A 16,575-nucleotide genomic window follows, 5' to 3' on the forward strand; every position below is an offset into this window, starting at 1 on the left:
AATTGTGGTGTTGAGAAGGGAGTGGGGTCAGGGTGTGAAGGAGAGACAATTGTGGTGTTGAGAAGGGAGTGGGATCAGGGTGTGAAGGAGAGACAATTGTGGTGTTGAGAAGGGAGTGGGGTCAGGGTGTGAAGGAGAGACAATTGTGGTGTTGAGAAGGAGTGGGATCAGGGTGTGAAGGAGAGACAATTGTGGTGTTGAGAAGGGAGTGGGGTCAGGGTGTGAAGGAGAGACATTTGTGGTGTTGAGAAAGGAGTGGGATCAGGGTGTGAAGGAGAGATAATTGCGGTATTGAGAAGGGAGTGGGATCAGGATGTGAAGGAGAGACAATTGTGGTGTTGAGAAGGGAGTGGGGTCAGGATGTGAAGGAGAGACAATTGTGGTGTTGAGAAAGGAGTGGGATCAGGGTGTGAAGGAGAGACAATTGTGGGGTTGGGAAGGGAGTGGGATCAGGGTGTGAAGGAGAGACAATTGTGGTGTTGAGAAGGGAGTGGGATCAGGGTGTGAAGGAGAGACAATTGTGGTGTTGAGAAGGAGTGGGATCAGGGTGTGAAGGAGAGACAATTGTGGTGTTGGGAAGGGAGTGGGATCAGGGTGTGAAGGAGAGACAATTGCGGTGTTGAGAAGGGAGTGGGATCAGGGTGTGAAGGAGAGACAATTGTGGTGTTGTGAAGGGAGTGGGATCAGGGTGTGAAGGAGAGACAATTGTGGTGTTGTGAAGGGAGTGGGATCAGGGTGTGAAGGAGAGACAATTGTGGTGTTGAGAAGGGAGTGGGATCAGGGTGTGAAGGAGAGACAATTGTGGTGTTGAGAAGGGAGTGGGATCAGGGTGTGAAGGAGAGACAATTGTGGTGTTGAGAAGGAGTGGGGTCAGGGTGTGAAGGAGAGACAATTGCGGTGTTGAGAAGGAGTGGGATCAGGGTGTGAAGGAGAGACAATTGCGGGGACTGGGACTCCCTGAGATGCTCTGGCAGAGAGCCGGCACGGGCCGAGGGACCTCCCTCTATGATGTCATCAGTCTCTGATTCTGTGCCTGAGGCTTCAACCGGCGGAAGTCCCGCCCCTCGCCCCCCCTCCGATTGGTTAGAGGACCCGCCGCCACCTCAGCTCTCCAAGCCCCGCCCGTGCTCTCGCTATTGGTCGCAGCTAACGTCAGTCACCGCCGTGGAATGGATCACGTGACCCAGTCCCGCTCCCTGCAGGAGACACCGTGCTGTAGCCGCTCAATCCGTTCCGCTCGGTGCCCGGGCCGCTCCGGTTTGTATTTTATTTTTATTTATCTCTCCGCCCGCGCTCATTCCGCTATTTATATAAAAAAAACCCTCATAAAACTCACTTTCCGCGGGTAATCCGGACTCTCAGTCGGGTTGTGCGCTGAGCATCCGCGGTGGGGGCCAGGGGGCGCATGCGCGGTGCCCGCCACAACTCAGCGCGGAGAGCTTTCTGGGGCGCGGGGGCTTGTGGGTTTTTGCAGCCGCCATTACTATTGGTGCAACCTGTGCAGCAGCTGGGGTCTGGAAATCAGCTTCACTGCCGCTGGGAGCGGGTAGGTCCGAAGGCCTCCTCGTAGGACTGCTCCTGGGCACGGCCAAGGGTGCCATCAGCCGGTCCAGGCAGCGGGCGGTCGAGGGGGTCGTTCAACCTGACTGCCTGCCTCTCTTCCGCTCTTACATCCGGTCCAGGGTGTCCTTGGAGATGGAGCACGCGGTGTCCACCGGTACGCTCGCGGCCTTCCGCGAGAGGTGGGCACCGGAGGGACTGGAGTGCATCATCACGCCCGGCAACCAAATTTTAATTTGATTTTACGTTTTAAAGTTAATTTGTTTTAATTGCCGGTGCTTTTAGTGTCCCCTTCCCTTTTATAGGGGGCACTGGGGAAAAATTGTGATTTTAGTGCCCAAAAAAAAACACAAAAAAAAAGGGGGGGGGAAAAAAAGGGCCTTGTAAATGTCTGGAGTGTCACCCAGGTCGGGTGGCACCGTTTAATGTTTTATGTTTTGCAGGTGAACTCCAAAAAGAGTTTCACTGCCGCTGGGCTGGGAAAGGACGATTTGAGACAACATTTTTAAGTTTGTGATGCTGTGTCGTTTGGGAATCTCCAGCCCCAAAATTAATATTTTTTATTAATAGAGTAACTTTTGAGAATTATATTGGATGGGAGGACAAAGTGCCAAGGGTGGATGTAGACATGATTCAGTTGGTGGGTCCCACAGATGAGCTTTGGTTCAAATATGGGAATGTGTTTTTTTCCACTCTCCCCTCCTGTGTGTGTGTGTAAGTCACCCATGGCTCAGTGGGTAGCACTCTCGCCTCTGAGTCAGAAGGTAGTGGTTTGAAGTCTCACTCGAGAGACTTGAACACAAAATCTAGGCTGACACTGCAGCGTAGTGCTGAGGGAGTGCCACTCTGTCGGAGGTGCCGTCCTTTAGATGAGATGTTAAACTGAAGTCGGGTCTGCTCTCAGGTGGATGTAAAAGATCCTGTGTCACAATTTTGAAGAAGAGTAGGGGAGTTATCACCGATGTTCTGGGGCCAATATGTATCTCTCAATAGACATCATTAAAACACATCATCTGGTCATTATCACATTTGCACTTCAAAATTGGGTGTAAATGCTTTGGACCATCCAGTGGTCAGGAAAGGCGTTATATAAATGCAGGTCTATTTTTCTTTATTGATGTTCAAAGAGGCCATTAACGGTCCTATAGAATCGTAACAACACAGAAGGCGGCCATTTGGCCCGTCGAGCCCATGCCGAATCTGAGCTAGTCTTACTCCCTTGCCCTTTCCACGTAGCCCTGCAAACATCACCCATCACTCCTGTGCTCGCTGACCTATATTGGCTCCCAGTTAAGCAACACTTCGATTTCAAAATTCTCATCCTTGTTTTCAAATTCCTCCATGGGCTCGGCCCTCCCTATCTCTAATCTCCTCCAGCCCTATAATCCCCCTACAGCTTCCTATTCTGGCCTTTTGATCATTGCAAATTTTAATTGCTCCACTATTGTCAGTCGTGCCTTCAGCTGCCTCAGTCCTAAGCTCTACAATTATCTCCCTAAATCGCTCCTCCTCTCCACTTCACTTTCCTCCTTTTAAAAGGCTCCTTAAAACCTACCTATCATGCATGTACAGCAGGCAATTGGAAAAGCAAATGGTATGATGGCCTTTAATACAAAAAGATTTGAGTATCAGAGTAAAGATGTACAAATGCAATTATATAGGGCCCTGGTGAGACCGCATCTGGAGTATTGTGTACAGTTTTGGTCTCCTTACATAAGGAAGGATATACTTGCCATAGAGGGAGTGCAACAAAGGTTCACCAGATGGATTCCTGGGATGGGGGGATTGTCCTTTGAGGAGAGATTGAGTAGACTAGGCCTACACTCTCAAGAGTTTAGAAGAATGAGAGGTGATCTCCTTGAAACATGCAAAATTCTCATAGGGCTTGACAGGGTAGACACAGGGAGGATGTTTCCCTTGGCTGGGGCATCTACAACCAGGGGCCACAGTCTCAGAATAAGAGATCAGCCATTTAAGACTGAGAAGAGGCGAAATTTCTTCACTCAGAGGGTGGTGATTCTTTGGAATTCTCCACTCCAGAGGGCTGTGGAGACTCAGTCTTCGTATATATTCAAGACCGAGATGGATAGATTTTTGGATATTAAGGGATATGGGGATTGGATGTGAAAGTGGAGTTGAAGTAGAAGATCAGCCATGATCTCATTGAATGGCGTAGCTGGCTCGAGGGGCCGAATAGCCTTCCTGCCTCTATTTATTATGTTCTCCTCACCCAATCATTTGGTCATCGGCCCCAACATCTCCTGAGCTTCAGGGTCCCGGTGATCAGCAGAGAAAGAACAACAACTTAGAATCATAGGCCCCAAGTTTCGTCCCGTGGCGAAAACGGCGCACCTCCGAGCTGGCCGCCTGTTTTTTGCGCTGAAAACTGCGCTTAAAAAAAGTCCGATATTCAAGGAGCTCGATGTCTGCTTGGCGCGGCGCGCTCTTCGCAGCAGGGGGCGGAGCCTAACACTCGCGCTGATTTTCTAAGTAGGAAGGGGCGGGTACAATTTAAATTAGCCTTCGTGGTGCCGGCAACCCTGCGCGTGCGCGCATGCGCAGTCTCAAACAAACATTGGCACTCGGCCATTTTTAAAAGGACTGCAGAAAAAGTGGAGATTTGTTTCTTGGACCCACAGACGCCGCCCCATAAGCGTGGCCGAACGGCCTAAAGAATCTTAATCAGCTGCGTGTGTCCTGTGTTCTTTCTTCGGCTCCCGGCCAGCCACTGACGCCGCTGCTATCTCATGGCTGAATGGTCTCATGTCCGTCCTTCCGCTCCTGATTCTTCGGCTGCCTTCGAGCCACTGACGCCGCCCCATAAGCGTGGCCGAACGGCCTAAAGAATCTTAATCAGCTGCGTGTGTCCTGTGTTCTTTCTTCGGCTCCCGGCCAGCCACTGACGCCGCTGCAATCCCATGGCCGAATGGCCTCAAGTCCGTCCGGGTGCTGCATCTTCGCGGGGAATGAAGGCCTGCCTCAAGCACCGCAGCTCAGCTCGAAGGCTGCTTCCCGCCTACCGCTGCCGTCGAGACACCCCTGCCTGTCTCCAACATGAAAGGCCTGCCTGAAGCACAGCAGCTCGAATGCTGCTGCTGTTTCACACAGGTAGGAAGATTTATTTAATATTTTCTTTGCTTATACATTTTTATTCAGGTTTGATTTATTTGTATAATATTTGTATAAGTATAACTAAGGATTGATTGTAGAATTTAATGACTTCCCTTCCCCCACCCCCCACCTCGTTCCCTACGCCTAATTTGTAACCTATGCCTGATTTTATAAAGTGTAGACAAGGTTTTTTTGAGCGTACAAAAATCTTCACTTACTCCATTCTAAGTTAGTTTGGAGTAAGTTTTCACTGACAAAACTTTGAAAACAGGCATAAGTGGCCGGACACGCCCCCTTTTTGAAAAAGAAATTCTGTTCCAAAGTGAAACTGTTCGAACTGACTAGAAATCAGGAGCAAATCATGTCGAAACTTGGGGCCATAGAATGGTTACAGCATAAAAGGCGGCCATTCAGTCTGTCGAGCCCATGTGGGCTTTCAGCTAGTCCCTCTCCCCCGCCTGCAAACTATTCCCCTTCAGATACTTATCCAACTCCCTTTTGAAAGATAAGATTGAGTCTGCCTCCACCACCCTTTCAGGCCGTGCATTCCGGATCTTAACCACTCACCGTGTAAAAAAAGTTTCTTCTTATGTTGCCTTTGGTTCTTTTGCCATCACCTTAACTCTGTGTCCTCTGATTCTCCACCTTTCTACCAATGGGAACAGTTCTCTCTATCTGCTCTGTCCAGATCCCTCATGATTTTGAACACCTCTATCAAATCTCCTCTCAATCATCTCCGCTCCAATGAGAACAACCCCAGCTTCTCCAGTCTATCCATGTAACTGAAGTCCCCCATCCATGGAATCATTCTCGAAAATCTTTTCTGCATCCTCCCGAAGGCCTTCACATCCTTCCTACAGTGCGGTGCCCAGAATTGGACACAATACTCCAGTTGGGACTGAACCGGTGTTTTATACAGGTTGATCATAATTTCCACACTTTTGTACTCTACCTCTATTTATGAAGCTCAGGATCCTGTAAGCCTTTTTAACTGCTTTCTCCAGCTGCCCTGCCACCTTCAATGATTTTTTGCATACATACCCCGAGGTCTCTCTGTTCATGCACCCCCTTTAGGATTGTACCATTTAGTTTATATTTCCTCTCACATTTTGGTAGAAAGAATATCACTTCACACTTTTCTGGGTTAAATTTCCTCTGCCACGTGTCTGTCCATTTTACTAACCCGTCTATGTCTTCCTGAAGTTTATCACTCTCCTCGTCACTGTTCACTATACTTCCAAGTTTTGTGTCATGTAGAAATTTTGAAATTGTTCCCCAAGTCATTAATATACATCAAGAAAAACAGTGGTCCTAGAACCGAACCCTGGCGAACACCACTGTATACCTTCCCCCAGTCCAAAAAACAACCGTTCACCACTACTCTGTTTCCTGTCCCTTAGCCTATTTTGTATCTATGCTGTCACTGTCCCTTTTATCCCATGGGCTTCAACTTTGCTGGCAAGCCTTTTATGTGGCACTTTGTTGAACGCCTTTTGGAAATCCATGTACATCACGTCAACTGCATTACCCTCATCAACCCTCTCGGTTACCTCATCAAAAAACTCGATTAAGTTGGTTAATCATGATTTGCCTTTAATAAATCCATGCTGGCTTTCCTTAATTAATCCACACCTATCCAAGTGACTTAATTTTGTCTCTGATCACTTTCTAAAAGGTTCCCCACTACTGAGGTTAAACTGACTGGCCTGTAGTTGCTGAGTTTAATTTTACACCTTTTTTGAACAATGGTGTAATATTTACAATTCTCCAGTCCTCTGGCACCACTCCTATATCGATGGAGGTTTGGATTATTATGGCCAGTACTTTTGCGATTTCCGCCCTCAATTTCCTCAGCATCTTAGGATGCATCACATCTGCACCTGGTGATTGATCTACTTTCAGTACAGCCAGCCTTTTTAAAAGCTCTTTATCAATTTCTATCCATTCAAGGGTCTCCACAACATCCTCCTTCACTATGTCTATGGCACCATCCTCTTCCTTGGTGAAGACAGATAAAAGTACTCATTTAGTACCTCAGCCATACTCTCTGCCTCCATGCATAGGTCTCCTTTTTGGTCCTTAATCAGCCCCACCCTTTTACAATTTATATGCCTGTATAAGAACATAAGAAATAGTAGCAGGAGTAGGCCCAACACCCCATCAAGCCTGTTCCGCCATTCAATAAGATCATGGCTGATCATTGACCTCAACTCCACTTTCCCGCCTGATCCCCATGTCCCTTGATTCCATTAGACTCCAAAAATCTATCTCTCTCAGCTTTGAATATATTCAGTGACTCAGCATCCACAGCCCTCTGGGACCACAAATTCCAAAGATTCACACCCCTCTGAGTGAAGGAATTCCTCCTCATCTCTGTCTTAAATGGCCGACCCCTTATCCTGAGTCTGTGCCTCCGAGTTCTATACACGCCAGCCGGGGAAACAACCTCTCAGCATCTACCCTGTCATTCCCCTTCAGAATTTTGTATGTTTCAATCAGATCACCTCTCATTCTTCTAAATGCCAGACTTTTGGATTATCTTTGATGTTGGCTGCCATTCTATTCTCATACCCTCTCGTTGTCCCTCTTATTTTCTTCTTCACTTCTCTGATCTTTCTATATATAGCCTGATTCTCAGGTGTATTAGCAACCTCACATCTGTCATACACACTCTTTTTCTGCTTGATCATATTCTCGAGGTGTTTCGTCATCCGGGGAGCCTTGACTTTAGTTGCCCTACCTTTCCCACCAGTGGGAATGTACTCAACTTGTACCTGAACTATTTATTCTTTAAAGGCACTGTTCCATTACAGGTTTAAACTAGCTTGGCAGGGGGATGGGAACCTGAAAATAGATTCAGTAGGGAGAGGAGTAAAGCTGGAATTAGAAAGCAAATATAGAGAAAGTGAATTTGAAGGAGAGAGGAAACAAGCAGGAACAAAAGGTAAAATAAAACTTAGGCACTTTGTCTGAATGCATGTAGCATTTGTAACAAAATAAATGAGTTGACGGCACAAATTGAGACAAATGGGTATGATCTGATAGCCATTACAGAGATGTGGTTGCAAGGTGACCAAGATTGGGAATTAAATATTCAGGGGTACTTGACAATCCGGAAGGACAGACAGAAAGGAAAAGGAGGTGGGGTAGCTCTATTGATAAAGGATGGAATCACTGCAATAGTAAGAAACAATATTGGCTCAAATGATGAGGATGTTGAAACAGTTTGGGTGGAGATAAAGAACAGTAAGGGGAAAAAGTCACTGGTGGGCATTGTCTATAGGTCCCTGAACAGTAGCAACTCTGTTGGTCGGAGCGTAAACCAGGAAATAGTGGGGGCTTGCAATAAGGGAACAGCAATAATCATGGTGATTTTAACCTCTACATTGATTGGACAAATCAAATTGGTCAGGGTAGCCTTGAGGGAGGAGTTCATAGAGTGCATCAGGGACGGGTTCCTTGAGCAGTATGTAACGGAACCAACCAGGGGCAGGCTATCTTAGATCTGGTCCTGTGTAATGAGACAGGATTAATAAACAATCTCCTAGTAAAGGATCCTCTCGGAATGAGTGATCATAACATGATTGAATTTCAAATTCAGATGGAGGGTGAGAAAGTTGGATCTCTAACCAGCGTACTAAGCTTAAATAAAGGAGACTATGAAGGTATGAGGGCAGAGTTGGATAAAGTGGACTGGGAAAATAGATTGAAGTGTCGGACAGTTGATGAACTGTGGTGTACATTTAAGGAGATATTTCACAACTCTCAAGAAAAATATATTCCAGTGAGGAGGAAAGGGTGTCGGAGAAAAGATGGCCATCCATGGCTAACTAACGAAATAAAGAACGGTATCCAACTAAAAACAAGGGCATACAAAGTGACCAAAACTAGCGGGAGGACAGAAGATTGGGAAGCTTTTAAAAGCCAGCAAAGAATGACTAAAAAAATTATTAAGAAAGAGAAGATAGATTATGAAAGTAAACTAGCACAAAATATAAAAACAGATAGCAAGAGTTTCTATTGGTATATAAAAAGGAAAAGAGTGGCTAAAGTAAATGTTGGTGCCTTAGAGGAGGAGACCAGGGAATTAATAATGGAGAACATGGAGATAGATGGCAGAAACCCTGAACAAATATTTTATATCAGTCTTTACGGTAGAGGAAATTAACAATATTCCGACAGTGGATAGTCAAGGGGCTATAGCGGGGGAGGAACTTAACACACTCACAATCACTAAGGTGGTGGTACTCAGTAAGATAATGGGACTAAAGGCAGATATATCCCCTGGACCTGATGGCTTGCATCCTAGGGTCTTAAGAGAAGTAGCGGCAGGGATTGTGGAAGAATTGGTTGCAATTTACCAAAATTCCCTGGATTCTGGGGAGGTCCCAGCAGATTGGAAAACTGCAAATACAATGTCCCTATTTAAAAAAGGAGGCAGACAAAAAGCAGGAAACTATAGACCAGTTAGCCTAACATCTGTGGTTGGGAAAATGTTGGAGTCCATTATTAAAGAAGCAGTAGCAGGACATTTGGAAAAGCATAATTCAGTCAGGCAGAGTCAGCATGGATTTATGAAGGGGAAGTCATGTTTGAAACATTTGCTGGAATTCTTCGAGGATGTAACAAACAATGTGGATAAAGGGGAACCAGTGGATGTGTTGTATTTGGACTTCCAGAAGGCATTTGACAAGGTGCCACAGAAACAGTTACTGCACAAAATAAAAGTTCACGGGGTTGGAAATATATTAGCATGGATAGAGTATTGGCTAACTAACTGAAAACAGAGAATTGGGATAAATGGTTCATTCTCGGGTTGGCAATCAGTAACTAGTGGGATGCCGCAGGGATCAGTGCTGGGAACCCAACTATTTACAATCTATATTAATGACTTGGAAGAAGGACTGAGTGATACAAAGATGGGAGGAAAAGCAATGTGTGAGGAGGACACAAAAAATCTGCAGAAGGACATAGAGAGGCTAAGTGAGTGGACAAAAATTTGGCAGATGGAGTATAATGTTGGAAAGTGTGAGGTCATGCACTTTGGCAGAAAAAAAATCAAAGAGCAAGTTATTATTTAAATGGAGAAAGATTGCAAAGTGCTGCGGTACAGCGGGACCTGGGGGCACTTGTGCATGAAACACAAAAGGTTAGTATGCAGGTACAGCAAGTGATCAGGAAGGCCAATGGAATCTTGGCCTTTATTGCAAAGTGGATGGAGTATAAAAGCAGGGAAGTCTTGCTACAGTCATACAGGGTATTGGTGAGGCCACACCTGGAATACTGCATGTAGTTTTGGTTTCCATATTTACGAAAGGATATACTTGCTTTGGAGGCAGTTCAGAGAAGGTTCACGAGGTTGATTCTGGAGATGAGTTTGACTTATGAGGAAAGGTTGAGTAGGTTGGGCCTCTAGTCATTGGAATTCAGAGGAATGAGAGATGATCTTATCGAAACGTATAAGATTATGAGGGGCCTTGACAAGGTGGATGCAGAGAGGATGTTTCCACTGATAGGGGAGACTAGAACGCGAAGGCATAATCTTAGTTTTAAATGGGCGGCCCCTTATTCTAAGATGAGGAGGAATTTCTTGTCTCTGAGGGTTGTAAATCTGTGGAATTCACTGCCTCAGAGAGATGTGGAAGCTGGGACATTATATATTAATGATTTGGATGATGGAATTCAGTGTAATATCTCCAAATTTGCAGATGACACAAAACTTGGTGGCGATGTGAGCTGTGAGGAGGACATAAAGAGGCTGCAGGGTGACTTGGACAGGTTAGGGGAGTGGGCAAATACATGGCAGATGCAGTATAATGTGGATAAATGTGAGGTTATCCACTTTGGGGGCAAAAACACGAAGGCAGAATATTATCTGAATGGCGGCAGATTAGGAAAAGGGGAGGTGCAGTGAGACCTGGGTGTCATGGTTCATCGGTCATTGAAAGTTGGCATGCAGGTACAGCAGGCGGTGAAGAAGGCAAATGGTATGTTGGCCTTCATAGCTAGGGGATTTGAGTATAGGAGCAGGGAAGTCTTGCTGCAGTTGTACAGGGCCTTGGTGAGGCCCCACCTGGAATATTGTGTACAGTTTTGGTCTCCTAATCTGAGGAAGGACATTCTGGCTATTGAGGGGGTGCAGCGAAGGTTCACCAGACTGATTCCAGGGATGGCTGGACTGACATATGAGGAGAGACTGGATCAACTGGGCCTTTATTCACTGGAGTTTAGAAGGATGAGAGGGGATCTCATAGAAACATATAAGATTCTGACTGGACTGGACAGGCTAGATGCGGGAAGTATGTTCCCGATGTTGGGGAAGTCCAGAACCAGGGGACACAGTTTTAGGATAAGGGGCAGGCCATTTACGACTGAGATGAGGAGAAACTTCTTTACTCAGAGAATTGTTAACCTGTGGAATTTCCTGCTGCAGAGAGTTGTTGATGCCAGTTCATTGGATATATTCAAGAGGGAGTTAGATATGGCCCTTACGCTTAAGGGGATCAAGGGGTATGGAGAGAAAGCAGGAAAGGGGTACTGAGGTGAATGATCAGCCATGATCTTATTGAATGGTGGTGTAGGCTTTAAGGGCTGAATGGCCTACTCCTGCACCTATTTTCTATGTTTCTTTGATCGTATTAAATGGCGGAGCAGGCTCGAGGGGCCGTACGACCTACTTCTGCGTCTATTTTTTATGTTTCTTTGATCTTATTACATGGCGGAGCAGGCTCGAGGGGCCGTACGGCCTACTTCTGCGTCTATTTTTTATGTTCTTATGTACATGTTCCGACTGTGGGAAGAGCTTTAAAAGTCCCAGGGAGCTGAAGGTGCACCAGCGAGCTCACACTGGGGAGAGGCTGCTCACCTGCTCCGTGTGTGGGAAGGGATTCACTCAGCTATCCACCCTCCTGTCACACCAGCTTGTTCACACTATCGAGAGACCTTTGAAATGTTCTGACTGTGGGAAGTGCTTTAAAAGCTGTGAGAGCGTTAAGAGACACCAGCGTGTTCACACTGATCATAGCATCCTGCAGCACATGAAGCTTCGGCCCTTCATGTCTGTGCTGCCATTTTAAAAGAGCTGTCCAATTTAGTCCCCCACCCCAGCTTTATTCCCATAACCCTGTAATCTAGTCCTCTTCAAGCACACGTCCAATTGCTGTTTGGAAGTTCCTATGGAACCTGAATCCACTATCCTTTCAGATGGTGCATTCCAGACCTTAACCACCCTCTGTGTGAAAACAATTCCTCTCTAGTTATTGTGGCAATTATTTTGAATCTGTGACCTTTGGTTACTGACCCTTTTGCCAGAGGCAACAGTTTCTCCCGACTTGCTCTATCATAACCCCTCATAACCTTTAATATCTCTATTAGGTTTCCTCTTAACCTTCTCTGCTCTAAGGGGAACAATCCCAGCTTCTCCAGTCTCTCCACATAACTGAATTCCCCCATCCCTGGTAACATCCTGGTAAACCTCCTGTGTACCTTCTCCAAGGCTGTGTCATCCTACCTAAAGTGTGGTGCCCTGAACTGTACACAAGGCTCCAGCTGAGGCTAAAACCCTGCAGCTATACAGAGCCCCGGTTAGACCACACCTGGAGCACTGTGAGCAGTTCTGGGCACCACACCTTGGGAAAAATAGATTGTTCTTGGAGGGAGCGCAGTGTAGGTTTACCAGAATGTTTGCTGGACTCCAAGCGTTAAGTTACAAGATTACACAAATTAGGGTTTTATTCCTTAGAAGTTGGAAGGTTAAGGGGTGATCTGATCAAAGTGTTCAGGATATTAAGGGGAACATATAGGTGAGATAGAGAGAAATTATTTCTGCTGGTTGGGGAGTCTAGGATGAGCGGGGGGTGGGGGGGGGAACGAACGACAGAGTCTAAAAATTAGAGCCAGTCCTTTCAGGAGTGAAATTAGGAAACATTTCTACACACAAAGGGTGGTAGAAGTTTGGAACTCTCTGCAAATGGCAATTGTTGCTAGATCAATTGTTAAACCTGAGATTGATGGCTTTTTTTAACCAAAGGCATTAGGGATATGGGCCAAAGACGGGTGTGTAGAGTTAGGTCACAGATCAGCCCTGATCTCATTGAATGGCAGAACAGGCTCGAGGGGCTGAATGGCCTACTCCTGTCCTATGATCCTAACTAGTGATTTACAAAGGTTTAGTGTAACTTCCTTGCTTTTGTATTCAATGGCCCTATTTGTAAAGCCAAGCATCCCATTCACTTTCTGAACCACCTTACCAACTTGCTGTTGCACTTTCAATGACTTGTGAATGTGCAACCCCGGGTCCCTCTGTCTTGCACCCCCTCCAAAATATGGCCAGTTAGATTATACTGCCTCGCCATGTTGTTTCTCCAAAAGTGCATCACTTCACACTTATCCGCATTTCATTGCATCTGCTATGTGTCTGACCATTTCACCGGTCTCTCTATGTCCTCCTGACGCCTGCTACTATCATGCTCACGATTTACAATGTTGCCAAATTTTGCATCATCCGTAAACTTTGAAATTGTACACCCATACACAAGTCTAGGTCATTTATATATAACAAGGAAAGCAATAGTGCTAATACCAATCCCTGGGGAACCCCACTGCATATTTCCCTCCAGTCAGAAACACATCCATTCAGCACTACTCTCTGCCTCCTATCCCTTAACCAATGATATACTCAATTTACCATCATCCCTTTAATTCCCTGTGCTTCTATTTTCCGATTACCTCACTTATGTGGTACTTTATCAAATGCCTTTTGAAAGTCCATATACACAACAACATCTGCACCACCTTTGTTAACCCTCTGTTACTTCATCAAAAAACTCAATCAGATTAGTCAGACTTTAACAAATCCAGAATGGGGGCCCCTTATTAACCCATGCTTCTCCAAGTGAGAATTCATTTTGTCCTTGACAATGGTCTCTAGTCACTCACCCACCATTGACGTTAGTGATTGGCCTGTAGTTATCAGGTTTAGCCCTCTCCCCTTTTTTAAACAGGGGTGTAATATTTCCAATCCTCCAGTTCTCTGGCACCACTCCCATATATCCACTCCCATCTTTCCTCCTTATGCTTGGTTTGTACCCGGTGTCAAATGTTGTTTATAATGCTCTGATGAAACACGTTGGGTCGTTTTACTACGTTAAAAACACTGTATAAATACATTTGTTGTCTGAAAGTAACAATAAATTCCGGAGAGTGAAAAAAATACTATTTTTAGTCTCAAATATTAAATTCCACAGAAGCAGGGGTTTGTCTGCTTTTATTCATGAATTTAAAAAGTCTACGTTAAAATCTGAGCCAGTGGGTTGTCTCCAATAAGGGCAATAAAGGCCCACCGCTCCCCTGGTCCCAGGCCCTAAACAATGGACAGCGCAAAGTCCCTCCCCTCGGGCTCCCCGATTGGTTGGAGGACCCGCCGCCAGCTCGCTCCTCCAGCCCCGCCCCGCTCGCTTTGTATTGGTCGGAAGCTCCTCCAGCACCGTCCCTTGCTCCCCATTGGTCGGAAGCTTCTCCTGCCCCACTCACTCCATTGGTTGGAAGCTCCCGTCAATCTTCTCCGGAAGGACCTGTGCCGACTCCGCACCACAGGATCAGAGCGCGTAGGCGGAGCACCGAGTGTGGGGGAGGGGCAGTTGCTGTTCTCTGGGCCTGCGCGGTTATTACCGATAGCGACCGAGAGGGGCCACTGTGCCGGACGCGGTTCTGCCTGCGCATGCGTGGACTCGGCTGTCAATCACCCATCATGCAGCGCGGTTGCTGGTGAGACCTGTGACATCATAGAATCAGAGCCATTGACAGCACAGAAGGAGGCCATTCGGTCCATCGTGTCCCTGCCGGCCGACACAGAGCTATCCGGCCGATTCCCACTTTCCAGCTCTTGGGCCGTAGCCTTCCGGGTACAGCACTTCAGGTGAACATTCAAGTGGTGAGGGGTTCTGCCTCTACCACCCTTTCAGGCAGTGAGTTCCAGACCCCCACCACCCTCTGGGTGAAAACATTTCTCATCAAATCCCCTCTAAACCTTCGACCAATTATTTTAAATCTATGCCCCCCAGTTATTGACCCCTCTATTAAGGGAATTAGGTCCTTCCTTTCCACTCTATCTAGGCCCCCCCATAATTTATACTCCTCAATTTGGTCTCCCTTCAGCCTTCTCCAATTCAAAGAAAACAAACCTGGCCTATCCAATCTTTCCTCATCGCCAAAATTCTCCAGTCCAGGCAACATCCTCGTGAATCTCCTCTGTACCCTCTCCAGTGCAATCACATCTTTCCTGTAATGTTGTGGCCAGAACTGCACGCAGTACTCTAGCTGTGGCCTAACTAGTGTTTTGTACAGTTGAAGCATAACCCTGCTCTTGTAGTCTATGCCTTGGCTAACAAAGGCAAGTATCCCAAATGCCTTCTGAACCACTTTATCTACCTGGCCTGTTATTTTCAGGGATCTGTAGACATGCATTCCAAGGTCCCTCTGTTCCTCTACACTTCTCAATGTCCTACCATTTATTGTATATTGCATTGTCTTGTTAGCCCTTCCCAAATGCATTGCCTCACACTTCTCTGGATTGAATTCCATTTGCCACGTTCTGCCCACCTGACCAGTCCATTGATATCTTCCTGCCGTCTACAGCTTTTTTCTTCATTTTCAACCACACGGCCAATTTTTGTATCATCTGCAAACTTCTTTGTCATACCCCCTACATTCAAGTTCAAATCATTGATCTATACCACAAAAAGCAAGGGACCTAGTACTGAGCACTGCGGAACGCCACTGTATACAGCCTTCTAGTCACAAAAACACCCATCGACCATTACTCTTTGCTTCCTGACTCTGAGCCAATTTTGGATCCAATTTGCCACTTTGCCTTGGATCCCATGGGCTTTTACCTTTGTCTAGCATGTGGGACCTTATCAGAAGCTTTGCTAAAATCCATATCGACTACATAACATGCACAACCCTCATCGACCCTCCTTGTTACCTCGATGGTAGAGCTATCCAGTTAGTTCCACCCTCCTGATCTTTCCCAATATCTTCCCTTCAGTATTTATCCAATTCACTTTTGAAAGGTACTATTGAATCTGCTTCCACCATCATTTCATGCAGTGCATTCCAGATTGCAACAACTCGCTCATAAAATGTTTTTCCTCATGTCGCCTCTGCTTCTTTTGTCAATCACCTTATTCTGTCTCCTCAGGTTACCAACCCTTCTGCCTCTGGAAAGTGTTTCTCTTTATTTAGTCTATTAAAACTGTTCATGATTTTGAACACCTCGATGAAATCTTCTCTTAAACTTTTCTAAGGCTAAGGGGTAAGCCATTTAGGACCGAGATGAGGAGAAACTCCTTCACCCAGAGAGTGGTGAACCTGTGGAATTCTCTACCACAGAAAGTTGTTGAGGCCAATTCACTAAATATATTCAAAAAGGAGTTAGATGTAGTCCTTACTACTAGGGGGATCAAGGGGTATGGCGAGAAAGCAGGAATGGGGTACTGAAGTTGCATGTTCAGCCATGAACTCATTGAATGGTGGTGCAGGCTCGAAGGGCCGAATGGCCTACTCCTGCACCTATTTTCTATGTTTCTATGTTTTCTATGTTTCTGCTCCAAGGAGAATAACCGCAGCTTCTCCAGTATCTCCACATAACTGAGGCCCTTCATCCTTGGTACCATTCTAGTAAATCTCTTCTGCACCCTCTCTAAGGTGTAGACATCCTTCCGAAAGTATGGTGCCCACAATTGAACATAATGCGCCAGCTGAGGCCTAACCAGTGTTTATAAAGGTTTAGCATAACTAAACATCAAATGCTGATATTTGTGCGATGGGGTTTAGACGGGCGAGGTTTATCCAGTCAGTTGGATGTGAGCTGAAACATGTGCACTTGGAGCGGAGAGCCAGGGA

The 16,575-nt window shown here is 46.1% G+C and overlaps 1 pseudogene; it reads left to right on the top strand.

Moving 5' to 3' along the window:
* The first annotated feature begins 1,172 nt into the window (after positions 1 to 1,172).
* Positions 1,173 to 16,575, top strand: part of LOC139253658 (zinc finger protein 229-like) — an 81,076-nt pseudogene continuing 65,673 nt past the window's right edge.

The sequence above is a fragment of the Pristiophorus japonicus genome, unplaced genomic scaffold (genome assembly GCF_044704955.1).
Source record: "Pristiophorus japonicus isolate sPriJap1 unplaced genomic scaffold, sPriJap1.hap1 HAP1_SCAFFOLD_495, whole genome shotgun sequence".
In the NCBI taxonomy this organism is placed as follows: Eukaryota; Metazoa; Chordata; class Chondrichthyes; family Pristiophoridae; genus Pristiophorus; species Pristiophorus japonicus.